Below are 11,404 nucleotides of genomic sequence, written 5' to 3'. Positions count from 1 at the left end.
GAGTGAAATAAGTAAATCAGAAAAAACTAAGAACTATATGAATCCATACATAAAGGGGACATAAAAATGAGACTCAGAGACATGAACAATAATGTGATGGCAATGGGGGTGGGATGTGGGTGGAGGGGGGATGGGGCGAGGAAGGAGAGAGGGGGTGGGGGAGGGGAGGGGCACAAAGAAAACCAGATAGAAGGTGACAGAAGACAATTTGACTTTGGGGCAGGGGTATACAGCACAATCAAATGTCAAAATAATCTGGAGATGTTTTCTCTCAACATATATACCCTGATTTATCAATGTCACTGCATTAAATTTAATTTAAAAAAAATAATTCTGTGAGAGCCATACAACGACCCGTGTATGTTACACATTATCCAATAAAAATTTGGTGTTGTCCCAGAGGACAGCTGTGATTGGCTCCAGCCACCTGCAACCATGAACATGAGCGATAGGAAATAAATGAATTGTAATACATGAGAATGTTTTATATTTTTAAAGTTATTTTTTTATTAAAGATTTGTCTGCAAGCCAGATGCAGCCATCAAAAGAGCCACATCTGGCTCGAGAGCCATAGATTCCCAACTCCTGAACAAGAAGTATATTAGTCATTCTTTCCCCTTATCACCTGACCTTCCACCCGTGTAATCCCATTACCTTTGTTCTGCTTCTGATCGTTATTGATCAGAAGGTCTGGCAGAAGGAGATTTAGGATATTAGTCTCTTTTGACTGCCTCTCTCTCTTCTCTTGACAACTGTGTCTTGAGCAGTTTTTTCACATGACACTGGTAGTTCCCAGTGTGCTAGAGGACCACAAACAATCTAAGGGAAAAGAGGTCAATGTTGCTGACCAAAAATCAGTTATTGTGTTTTTTAAAAATTCTTGTGACACACTAGTTGAAAATTGCTGCTCTACACTATTAAGTCCTTTCGTTTCTTTTCTGTTTTCCACATTTACATACTGTTGGGCAGATAAAATATATTATACTCACTTTGTTAGAGATGGTGCTGCCCACGTGGAAGCCCATCGCCCAGGTGATTATATTAGTTGCCCTTCTTGCTTGCGATGGGTGTGATTATGTTAATATGTGTTGGAGGATGGCTTTTGCGCCAAAAGGTTTTAAAAGGAAGAAAGGTCACGTTGTTCCTAGAGAAGAGTGATTACATTCTAGGAGAAGCCCATACTGTAATAGAACAGAGATAGGCCACATGGAGGAGGCCAGGAGAAGCAGCCAAGATGGTGGAGTGCTGAAGGAGAAGCCAGTTTGTGCAGAGTTTGTGTAGAGAGAAGGACATGGAGAACAGAGGTGAATAAGGCTGGTGAGCTAGAAACCTTAGATTCTAGGAAACTTGGATAAGTCAGTAGCTTTGTGAACACTGAATGAGTGGTTTTGGAGCCCAGTGTGTGTTTTTACTTGTCTGCTGGGTGCAAGCTAGGATTAAAGCTAATGGCCCACCAGTTCTTGGTTCTGTTTTTTTATTTACAGACTGTCTGAATCTCATGCAAACCTGCACTGGCCAGGCGGCTTTTGGGGACTGAATATATAAACAGGTTATTTTTGCAATCTGGCCAAAGGTGCTGAGCCCAAACCCCACCTCATTTGCCTAGTTAACAAATTTGCTACACCTGATTCTTATTTGTCTCACCCATGTTCTCTGGAGGAGGCTGGAAGCTAGTTTTTATTAGGTTAAAGTAGATTTGGGTGTTATGGTGGGGGTTGTCTTTGAGTTGCCTTGGAAAATTAATTGAATTGCTGATGGACCACATTTTTTCTATGAATAAAAGTGGATGTGCTTCTGGGAGCGTGGACATTATGGCTAAGGAACAGTAGAGACTGTTTGCTGTGGCATCCTCCTGAACCCATCTGCATATATATATATATATATATATATATATATATATATATATATATATATATATATATATATATATATATATTTAAGTCCCTGTCTATCATTTATTTCAATTCCATACCTTTTCCTGTTCAAAGATCCTGTAATAGACTCATCTTGGCTGGACCGCGACAATTGGTGCCCATACATGTGGCCATTGAAAAAGGGAAAGAGGAGAGGTAATGGAACTCCCCAGAAGTGTGCACAAGAAGTAAGTATAAAGCTTCTAGACAGTGAAGCTTTTAAGTAGAGTTTGGTGGGGAGAGTATAATAAGAAATAATTCTGGAGAAAAATAAATATGGGAGTTGTAGGATCAAAAGTGAGGGACCTTTTTCTTTTTGTACAAATGTTTTTATTTGACAAGAAGCTGTTTGAACAGAATGAGGTAGAAATAGAGGAATGTAAATATGAGAAATACTTGGAGTCTGAGAATAACTCAGGAGATGAGAATATCACACCTTTGGCTATTTTAAACTTTGCACCTCCACAGCTCTCTGCTCCCAAAGTCTTTGCCTCAGAACCTTGGAGATCCCCACTCCAACAAGCTTTGGATCAGGCTCAAGGTGCAGGGGGAAAAAATGGAGGAATTCAGCACTATTAGGCAAAGTCCTGATGAGCAATATCAAGAATTTGTTTCACGGCTGATTCTGGCAGTTGAAAGAATAGTGATAGAAAAAAAAAGTTTATATCAGAATATGTGCTGATGTTGGGACTTCATACATGCAAAGTCTTGCTTTTTACACAGCCCTTACAGTGAGGATTCCAAGAATTTTTGATAAAAGGTGGGACAAATGAAAGAAAGAAGGTCAGGGAAATACTTCTGCCTGTGAATCTTGTTTCCAATGCAGCGGCTGGGTTGGGCCCAGACTGGTGGAGGCTACAGCCAAGGGGAAGGTAAAGCAGGGAGGTGATGGGGAAGCCTTGCCCACCCTGGTAAACTAGGTCTGCCACTCGGCTGGGATTGAGATGGAGCCCACGACCCAGCATGATTAGTCTAGGCTGCCAGTTGCAGCAGCTATTAAAATTTGAGCTTTAGTAAATAAAAAGACATAAGAGTTTGGGAAAATTATAGCTTTTCCCCATTATTCTCTAACTTTCTCTAAACTATCATTTTACTTCTTTCCTATTCCATGCCTGGAAAGAGGGCAAAGGGGGAGCCTGTTTGGATATGCCTAAACAAAATCTCATACGTCCGACTTGAGACTTTTCAAGAGAGATTTCTGTTTAGTATTTATCCTTACCACATTCCTATTAAAATAACCCTACTTAAGATCAAGCAGGTCACATTCTAATCTCTAAAATCCCAGGTTTCACTCTTGATTTGTGTAATTGTATGTGAAGTCTTTGTTTAATGTCTAAATATGTCTGTCTTCGAGGCCTGAATTAAGTTTATGCATGCAAAAATTGGAAATGCCGGCTCTAATATTGTAAAAATAAAATATCATTACTACAAACTTAAAAATTTAATTGGAACAAGTAAAGCGCACTCATTGAAATTTGGATAAAATGAAATGTAGATCCTAGAGACTTCCTAATTTAGCCAAACTACTCCAAACTAAAGTTACCGCAGCTACAAAGCTTGAAGCAGGATGGATTTGCTAAACAAAGGTGTAATTTTTTTTTTTACTCTTTGAATTGCCTGTTGATTGATTGGGTGGAAGTGTTTTGATGGTTGTGGGAATGCTACTTTAAAGTACGTTTGCTGTATTTTGTTGCAGGTTGACATTGAGATGGGTGTTTCTTGCAGTTTTTGAGGTCAAGGTGTTGTGGCAATCGTAAATAACATATATTAAAAAAAAAAGATGAGGGGAGTCATGTCCTGGTACTCCTGCAAATCTATTTACTTTGAAGAATTTCTTTTGAATGCTGATGTACAGGAGATGCCAAACCTCTTTCTTTTGCAAACTTCTACCCTCTTTTATTTGATTCAGCTAGTAACACTGTTTGTCTTTTTCTAAATAGTTTCAGATATACAGAAAATGTTTATATAGGCAGATGTGGACCCTCAAAACCCTCAGCAAGATCTTCTGAGCATGGCTTTTAAAGTCTGTAATGACCAAGAGGAAAAGAAAAGGCAGACAAAGCCCAAAAGAGATCAGGAAAAATATCAGCTCTTGGCATACATCCTTAAAGGCTCCAATGTCCCAAAGGGGCCTCATAGGACTCATCAGGGCCCTGCTTCAAGAGTAGAAAGGAAGGTTATTGAGCTAAAGCCTGCCAGGCTTCTCTGACCCTACCAGGGACATACCTTTGCTGTGGAAAAAAAGGGGCACTGGAAGGTAAGCTGCCCCCTTACTCCTCTAAGGGAAGGTTCAATCTCCTCCAGCCCTGCTCTAGCTACCTGTGACCTAACCTTGCCCAGCCTGCTAGGACTTGCCACTGAAGGCTAAAGGTGCCCAGGGCTGTTGACCCCATCTCACATTACCATGGACAAGTAGCAGGTAAACTGATCTCGTTTCTTGTGGGCATGAGGGCCACTTACTATGCCTTGCCTGAATATTTGAATTTTTATTCATCCCTCAAAGATCTCTGTGGGTGTTTATAGTCTTTATTTTCTGCTGCTTTGTTTAATATATAGTGTTTTCTTTATTTCTCCTGCCTTAATACCCCATGCCTATTTTAGGCTGGAACCTGCTCCTAATTTAGATGAATTTACCTCTGCCACCCAGCATAGTTTATCCCAAGGTTCTCTTCACCACGCCACAGCTGCAGAACTTCAGGGAAAGGCACCCTGGGTTCATCTCTCCAGTTTAAAGAAAACAGAAGCTTCATCTCCATATGTGCTGCAGATGGCTTTACTAGTATATTTCAATCATTACCAGCTAGAAGCAGTGGTCATTGGGACTTGGACTCTAGCTGCAAAGTGTGGAAATGTGACCACAACTCCAATGCTTTGTAGACTTTTCCTGAATGTGTGTGACACCTGCTCCTTGGGACAGTTCTCAGACTGAAGCAGGGTTGGGTTACATTTACAAATAATATAAAGTGATAATGGTGTCAACATGGACTTGGTGAAATTACATTAACATGTTAAGGACATTTAAGACTGTAAGAATTTTATTTATTATAATTTAATACATTTATTATCCTGTTGTATTAGTTAAGACTTTGCTTAATAATCTAATTACTTAATTGTATTAAGACACTTGTTATAGTATCTGTTAGCATTAGCTATTTCAATTTTGTTGTTTATTTTATATTTTTCCAGTCTGCCTTCAAATTGAAACATGTGAATTCAGATGAGTAGGAATCACAGCATACAAATTGAAGCTTTAAAAAATAAAAATAAAAATTAATAAATAAAAAAATAAAAGGGGAATATGTTGGGGACTGAATAAATAAACAGGATATTTTTGCAATCTGGACAGAGGTGCTGGGCCCAAACCCCACCTCATTTGCCTGGTTAGCAAAGAGATACACCTGATTCTCATGTGTCTCACACATGTTCTCTGGAGGAGGCTGGAAGCTAGTTTCTTATTAGTGTAAAGTAGATTTGGATGGTGTGGTGGGGGGGTTGTCTTTGAGATGCCTTGGAAAGTTAATTGAATTGCTGATAGACCACATTTTTTTATGAATAAAAGTTGATGTGTTTCTGGGAGCATGGACGTTATGGCTAAGGAACAGTAGAGACTGTTTGCTGTGGCATCCTCCTAAACTAATCTGTATGTATATATCTTTAAGTCCCTGTCTATCATTTATTTCAATTCCATACCCTTTTCTGTTTGAAGACCCCGCAACAGACTCATCGTGGCTGGACCATGACAGGCAGCTGTGATAATGACTGTGGCTACTGGCCTTACACATGCATTGATTCCCTCTCTGGCCAAGTACCAGGCTATTTTGAGACCTTTCATTCTCCTTTGTTGCATCTTATCTTTTCCCATACTTTGGAAACAATGAAAACTTTTCTATAGACTTATGAATCAAATTTTTCCAAATATTATCTAGTTGACCTATATCAGATGCTGCCTTTCTTTTCTCTCCACAATATTTTGTACACTAATGTGTATATATATTTTCTTATTGAGATATTTATATGTGATGCCCAGTTAGTTTTATCACTTGATTTATAGAATAACAATTTTTGGATGTTATTTAGTTACTTCATTTACCAACATCTCTTGTGCTATGTTTTCTTTAAATCAGATGGTGTTGGGCACATAAAATATATTATGCTCACTTTGTTAAAGATGGCGCTGCCCACGTGGAAGCCTGTCACCCAGGTGATAATATTAGTTGCCCTTCTTGCTTGGGATGGGCATGATTATGTTAATATGTGTTGAGGGATGGCTTTTGTGCCAAAAGGTTTTAAAAGGAAGAGAGATTACGCTGTTCTGGGGAAGAGTGATTATGTTCTAGGAGGAGCCCATGCTGTAGGAGAGTAGAGAAAGGCCACGTGGAGGAGAGGAGAAGCAGCCAAGATGGCAGAGTGCTGAGGGAGAAGCCAGTTTGTGCAGAGTTTGTGCAGAGAAGGAGATGGGGAACATACGTGAATAAGGCTGGTGAGCTAGAAACCTTTGATTCTAGAAAACTCGGATAAGTCAGTGGCTTTGGGAGCCCTGAATGGAAAGGGAAGTGCTTTTCCACTGTGTGTATTTTCTCATCCACTGGGTGAGATCTAGGATTAAAGCTAATGGCCCACCAGTTCTTGGCTTTGTTGTTTTATTATTATCTGTCTGAATCAAATGCGAACCTGCATGGTCCAGGCGGCTGTGATGGTGGCCATGTATGGTTACTGGCCATACAGATGACTTGTTATTTTTCTGAATGTGATCTATGGCTTTTTGCACCTCTGTGAGTTTTTTTAAACTAGTTCCATCTCTTAAACATAAGATTCTTTTGGTGTGTCTACCACAATATTCCAATCTATTCTTCATCAGTAGGTGCAGATGACTCCAAGATGTTTACATTAGACTCATCCTTTTTTTCTCTGGACATTCTGGCACTTTGTTGGAGTTCTCTATATTCCTTAGTACATAAATATTCTCTCTCCATGGTGTCTCCCTTTACAGGATATCACCTAAGGAATGATACCATGCCACCTTTGCATCACTTATAGCAGGGTTTCAGGAATCTTTTTGGCTGAGAGAGCCATGAATGCCACATATTTCAAAATGTAATTCTGTGAGAGCCATACAACGACCCGTGTACATTATGCATTACCTAATAAAAATTTGGTGTTGTCCTGGAGGACAGCTGTGATTGGCTCCAGCCACCCACAACCATGAACGTGAGCGGTAGGAAATGAATGGATTGTAATACATGAGAATGTTTTATATTTCTAATGTTATTATTTTTTTAATTAAAGATTTGTCTGCGAGCCAGATGCAGCCATCAAAAGAGCCATATTTGTCTCGTGAGCCATAGGTTCTCGACCCCTAACTTACAGTATGTAACATGTTGCATCCACCGGGTACGAGAACAAACATTGGAGACTTTCAGGAGTTTAGATGTTACTTTATTGGCCATATTAACCTGCACAGGGGCGAACTCCCAAGATGTCTGGAGACACCATGCTCACAAGGAGCTGCAAACGGAAGCTGCGCCTGGCGCTTACAGCCAGATCCTTATATATCCTAAGTGAGCAAGCATTATACAGAAGCAGATGTGGCAGTTTAGCTATTGGCTAGGGAGGTCACACGCAGCATAGCAACAGGGGCCGGTTTTAGCTTAGTGGTGAACTTCAAACATAAACTTCTGATAAGGGTCTCTGACCTTCATTGTTCTCAGCCTCACAGGGGCCCTATCAGCACTCCCTGTTCCTTCAATAGTTACACTCTTGGCAGCCCCAGCATATCAGCACTCCCTGAATCTAACATTCCCCCATCTCTTTGGGGCATAAATCAAACCCTTGATTCTTCATCAGTGGGGAGACTGGTGTAAGGTTGGGACAGAACCATTAACTTTACTATATCTATACTCTCCTTTACAAATGCAAGGAGCTTATTAAGGATTATTGGTCCAAAGGTAAGAGCCAATAATAATAATAGGAGGGGTCTAGCAATTGTGGATATGAGAGTAGTTAACCAAGGAGAAGTCTTGAACATAGAGGCATACCAGCTAGGGCTGTCTTCTTCTAGGTTCTTATTCTTTAATCTGTTTGCAAGTATCTTGATATTCTCTCTAATTACTCTAGAGTGGTTAGCATAAAAACAACATTCTTCTCTTAAAGCAGCACACAGTCCTCCTTGCTCAAGGAGGAGGAGGTCTAGCCTTCTATTCTGAAGGGCTACCTCGGCTAGGGAGTCTATTTGCTTCTCGAGGTATATTACCTGGTTTAGGTGGACTCCATTGAAATTCACTGACTAGGGTCTCACAACCCTACTTTTTACAAAAATAATCTGAGTGAGACCTGCATATGTGATGCTGTCTGAAAGGGGGTTCAGGGCAAGCATACTGTGGAGTATACTCTAAAGCCCTATTTTTTTTACATTGGGGTCACACCTATTACCTAAGGTGTATGAGCTAGGCAAATCATCAGCGAGAGGGCTCCTGGCTGAATCAGAATGTCTCCAAGTTGCTGGTGAATTACAGAACTTGTCTTCAAAGAACTTTGATAAGTCAGCTTGGAGAGTTATGGGGTTGTTATTATCCCAGGTGTTATTCTGTGCTATAACTGTGCCATCTGCTGTCCTGATTAAAACCTATTCCTGTAACTCTAGTCCCTTGCTGGGTAAACAATAAAAAGTCATCAGTCCTAAGTGGGGGAGAAGGTGAGCTTTAGAGGCTCTCCAGGGGTCCGCATGACTTGCCATCTCTGAGATCCTTTGTCAGGTGGTTGGGCTGGCTTCACGTGGGAGAAGTGGATCCAGTAGGGCTTTTCAGCTACCTTAATAGCTGTGGGTGTACTCAGGATCACCTGAAACGGTCCATTCCACCGCAGCTCAAGGTTGCCTCATCTATGGTTGAGAATCCACACCCACTGTTCAGGCTCTGGTGGCTCCGGTAGTCAGGAGCTGTGTTCTGCATTTGATTGGGCTGATCTCTGGAGGGCCTGCACCTCGCTTCTGATGTGTTGCAGGGCCTGCAAGGACTTGAGGAAATTATGATTAGAAATCTCTAGTTCCCCTCTGGTCAATCAAGGTACAAGGGGCACAGGTTGCCTAAATAAGATTTCATAAGGGGTCCATTTATTGAGATAGGGGGTACATCTGGTTCTAAAAAGGGTGAAAGGGAGGAGCTCAACCTAGTTTTCGCCGGTCTCCCCTCTCAGCTTAATTATAGTTTCCTTCAGAGTCCTGTACATTCTTTCTACCTGTCCTGAACTTTGGGGCCTATAAATGCAATGCAATTTCCAATTAATACCTAACTTAGTGGCTAATTCTTGAGATATCCTGGATATAAATGCACGTCCATTGTCTGATCCTAGGGCTAGGGGAATGCTATATCTAGGTATGATTTCCCTTAATAAGACTTTACAGACTGTGGAAGCAGCCTCTCCTCATGTGGGGAATGCTTCTACCTATCCTGAGAAGGTGTCTACTAATACTAATAGATACTTATAACCTGACTTCCCAGAAATCATCTCTGTGAAATCTATTTCCTACAGTTCTCCCGGAGCTTTCCCCCAATACCTCACAAAGGGGGGTAGCTTCTTATTCTGCACATTTACTCTGGCACAGATGCTGCACCTCGAGACAATGGAGTGGACAATATCCCTGATGTTGGGCCCTACATAATACTTCCTGATAAGTTGTTCTAGCTTGTTTTGTCCTAGATGGGTACTAGTATGAATATCTCCTACTATTTCTCTTACTATTCCCTGGGGTAAATAGAGCTGGGAGTCAGGAAGCTCTATCTATCTGATTTTTCTTCCCTTTCAACCGCATCCCTTCCTGCTCTTCTGGGGAATATCTAGGATCCGAAGGTAGCGTTGGCTTAGGCAGCAATGGCAGAAGGCTTTCTTGTGGCCCAGTGGCTGCCTCTCTTGCAGCTGAGTCTGCTAGGTTGTTACCCTTTACAATAGGCGAGTCCCCTCTCTGGTGTCCTTTGCGGTGGATGATGGCAACTTTGGTAGGTAGCCAAATGGCGTTTAGGAGGGCAAGAATTTCATTGTGATTTTTAATGTCTTTCCCCCCTGCTGTCAGTAAGCCTCTCTCCTTGTATATGGCTCCGTGGACATGGGTAGTGGCATATGCATACCAGCTGTCAGTGTAGATGTTGGCAACTTTTCCCTCTGCTATCTGTAAGGCTCGAGTTAGTCCTATTAGCTCTGCCCTTTGTGCAGATGTTCCTGCGGGCAGTGCTTTCTGCCACAGGACCTTATTTTCCATGGTCACTGCTGCCCCTGCAGGTCGCTGTCCATCCTTAATAAAACTGCTCCCATCAGTAAAGAGGGTCAGGTTTGCCTTCCCATATGCTTGATCCTTTAAGTCCAGGCGGGAGCCAGTCACTGTGTCAAGGATTTGTTTGCAACTGTGGACCAAAGTGGAGTCCCTGGGTTCAGGGCAGCAGTTTTGAGGAACTGAACAGATGGAGGGTTCAGCAGCTGAGCCTGATACTGCATTAGCCACACATTAGATAGCCACCTGTCAGGAGGTGCTCGCAGCACTTGCTCTACATAGTGTTCCTCAATGACTTTGATGTCCTGCCCTAAAGTTAATTTACTAGCCTCCTTGACTAGTATGGAGGTGGCAGCAAGTGCCCTCAGACATGTTGGCCATCCCGAGGCTACAGGATCAAGTTTCTTGGACAGATAGGCGACAGGCCTCTTCTATGGCCCAAGTTCCTGGCTCAGTACCCCTAAAGCTACCCCTCCCTTTTCTGCTATAAATAGCTGAAAGGGTTTGGCCAGATCTGGCAGGGCCAAAGCTGGGGCAGCCGCCAGGGTCTTTCAGCGCTTGGAACACTTGCTTCTTCTTATCTGTCCATGTGAACTGTTCTTCCTTACCCCTGGTTAGTTTGTGCAGGGGGTTAGCTAGTTCTGCAAAGCCTAATATTCACAGTCAGCAGTATCCTACTGCACCCAGGAATTCTTGTACCTGTCTCTTGTTAGTAGGCTCGGGGATCTGCAAGACCGTCTGAATTCACTGGCTGGACAAGGTCCTTTGCCCTCCCTGTAAGTTATACCCCAAATAACTTACAGTTTGCGTCACAATCTGGACCTTCTTGGTGGAGACTCGATACCCCATTTGCCCAAGATCTTGAAGCAAGTCAGAGGTGGCTTCTTCACACTCTCCTTCATCCTTGGCAGCTATGAGGATGTCATCCACATACTGGAGCAGTACGATCGACGGATGGAAGGAGCGGAAAGCCTGCAGATCTTTGCTGAGGGCTTCATTAAAAATGTTGGGGGAATTCTTAAACCCTTATGGTAGTCTGGTCCAAGTGAACTGCCCCACCAGTCCATTATCTGGGTCATTCCTTTCAAAGGCAAAGATCTCTTGGCTCTGAGGTGCCAGGGGAATACAAAAGAAGGCATCCTTCAAATCCAGGACAGAATAATAGGTATGGGTTGGGGGCAATGAGCTCAGTAAGGTATATGGGTTGGGCACCGTGGGATGAATAGTCTCT

This window comes from Saccopteryx bilineata, chromosome 2, assembly GCF_036850765.1.
Source record: "Saccopteryx bilineata isolate mSacBil1 chromosome 2, mSacBil1_pri_phased_curated, whole genome shotgun sequence".
In the NCBI taxonomy this organism is placed as follows: domain Eukaryota; kingdom Metazoa; phylum Chordata; class Mammalia; order Chiroptera; family Emballonuridae; genus Saccopteryx; species Saccopteryx bilineata.
This window is presented reverse-complemented; position numbering follows the sequence as displayed.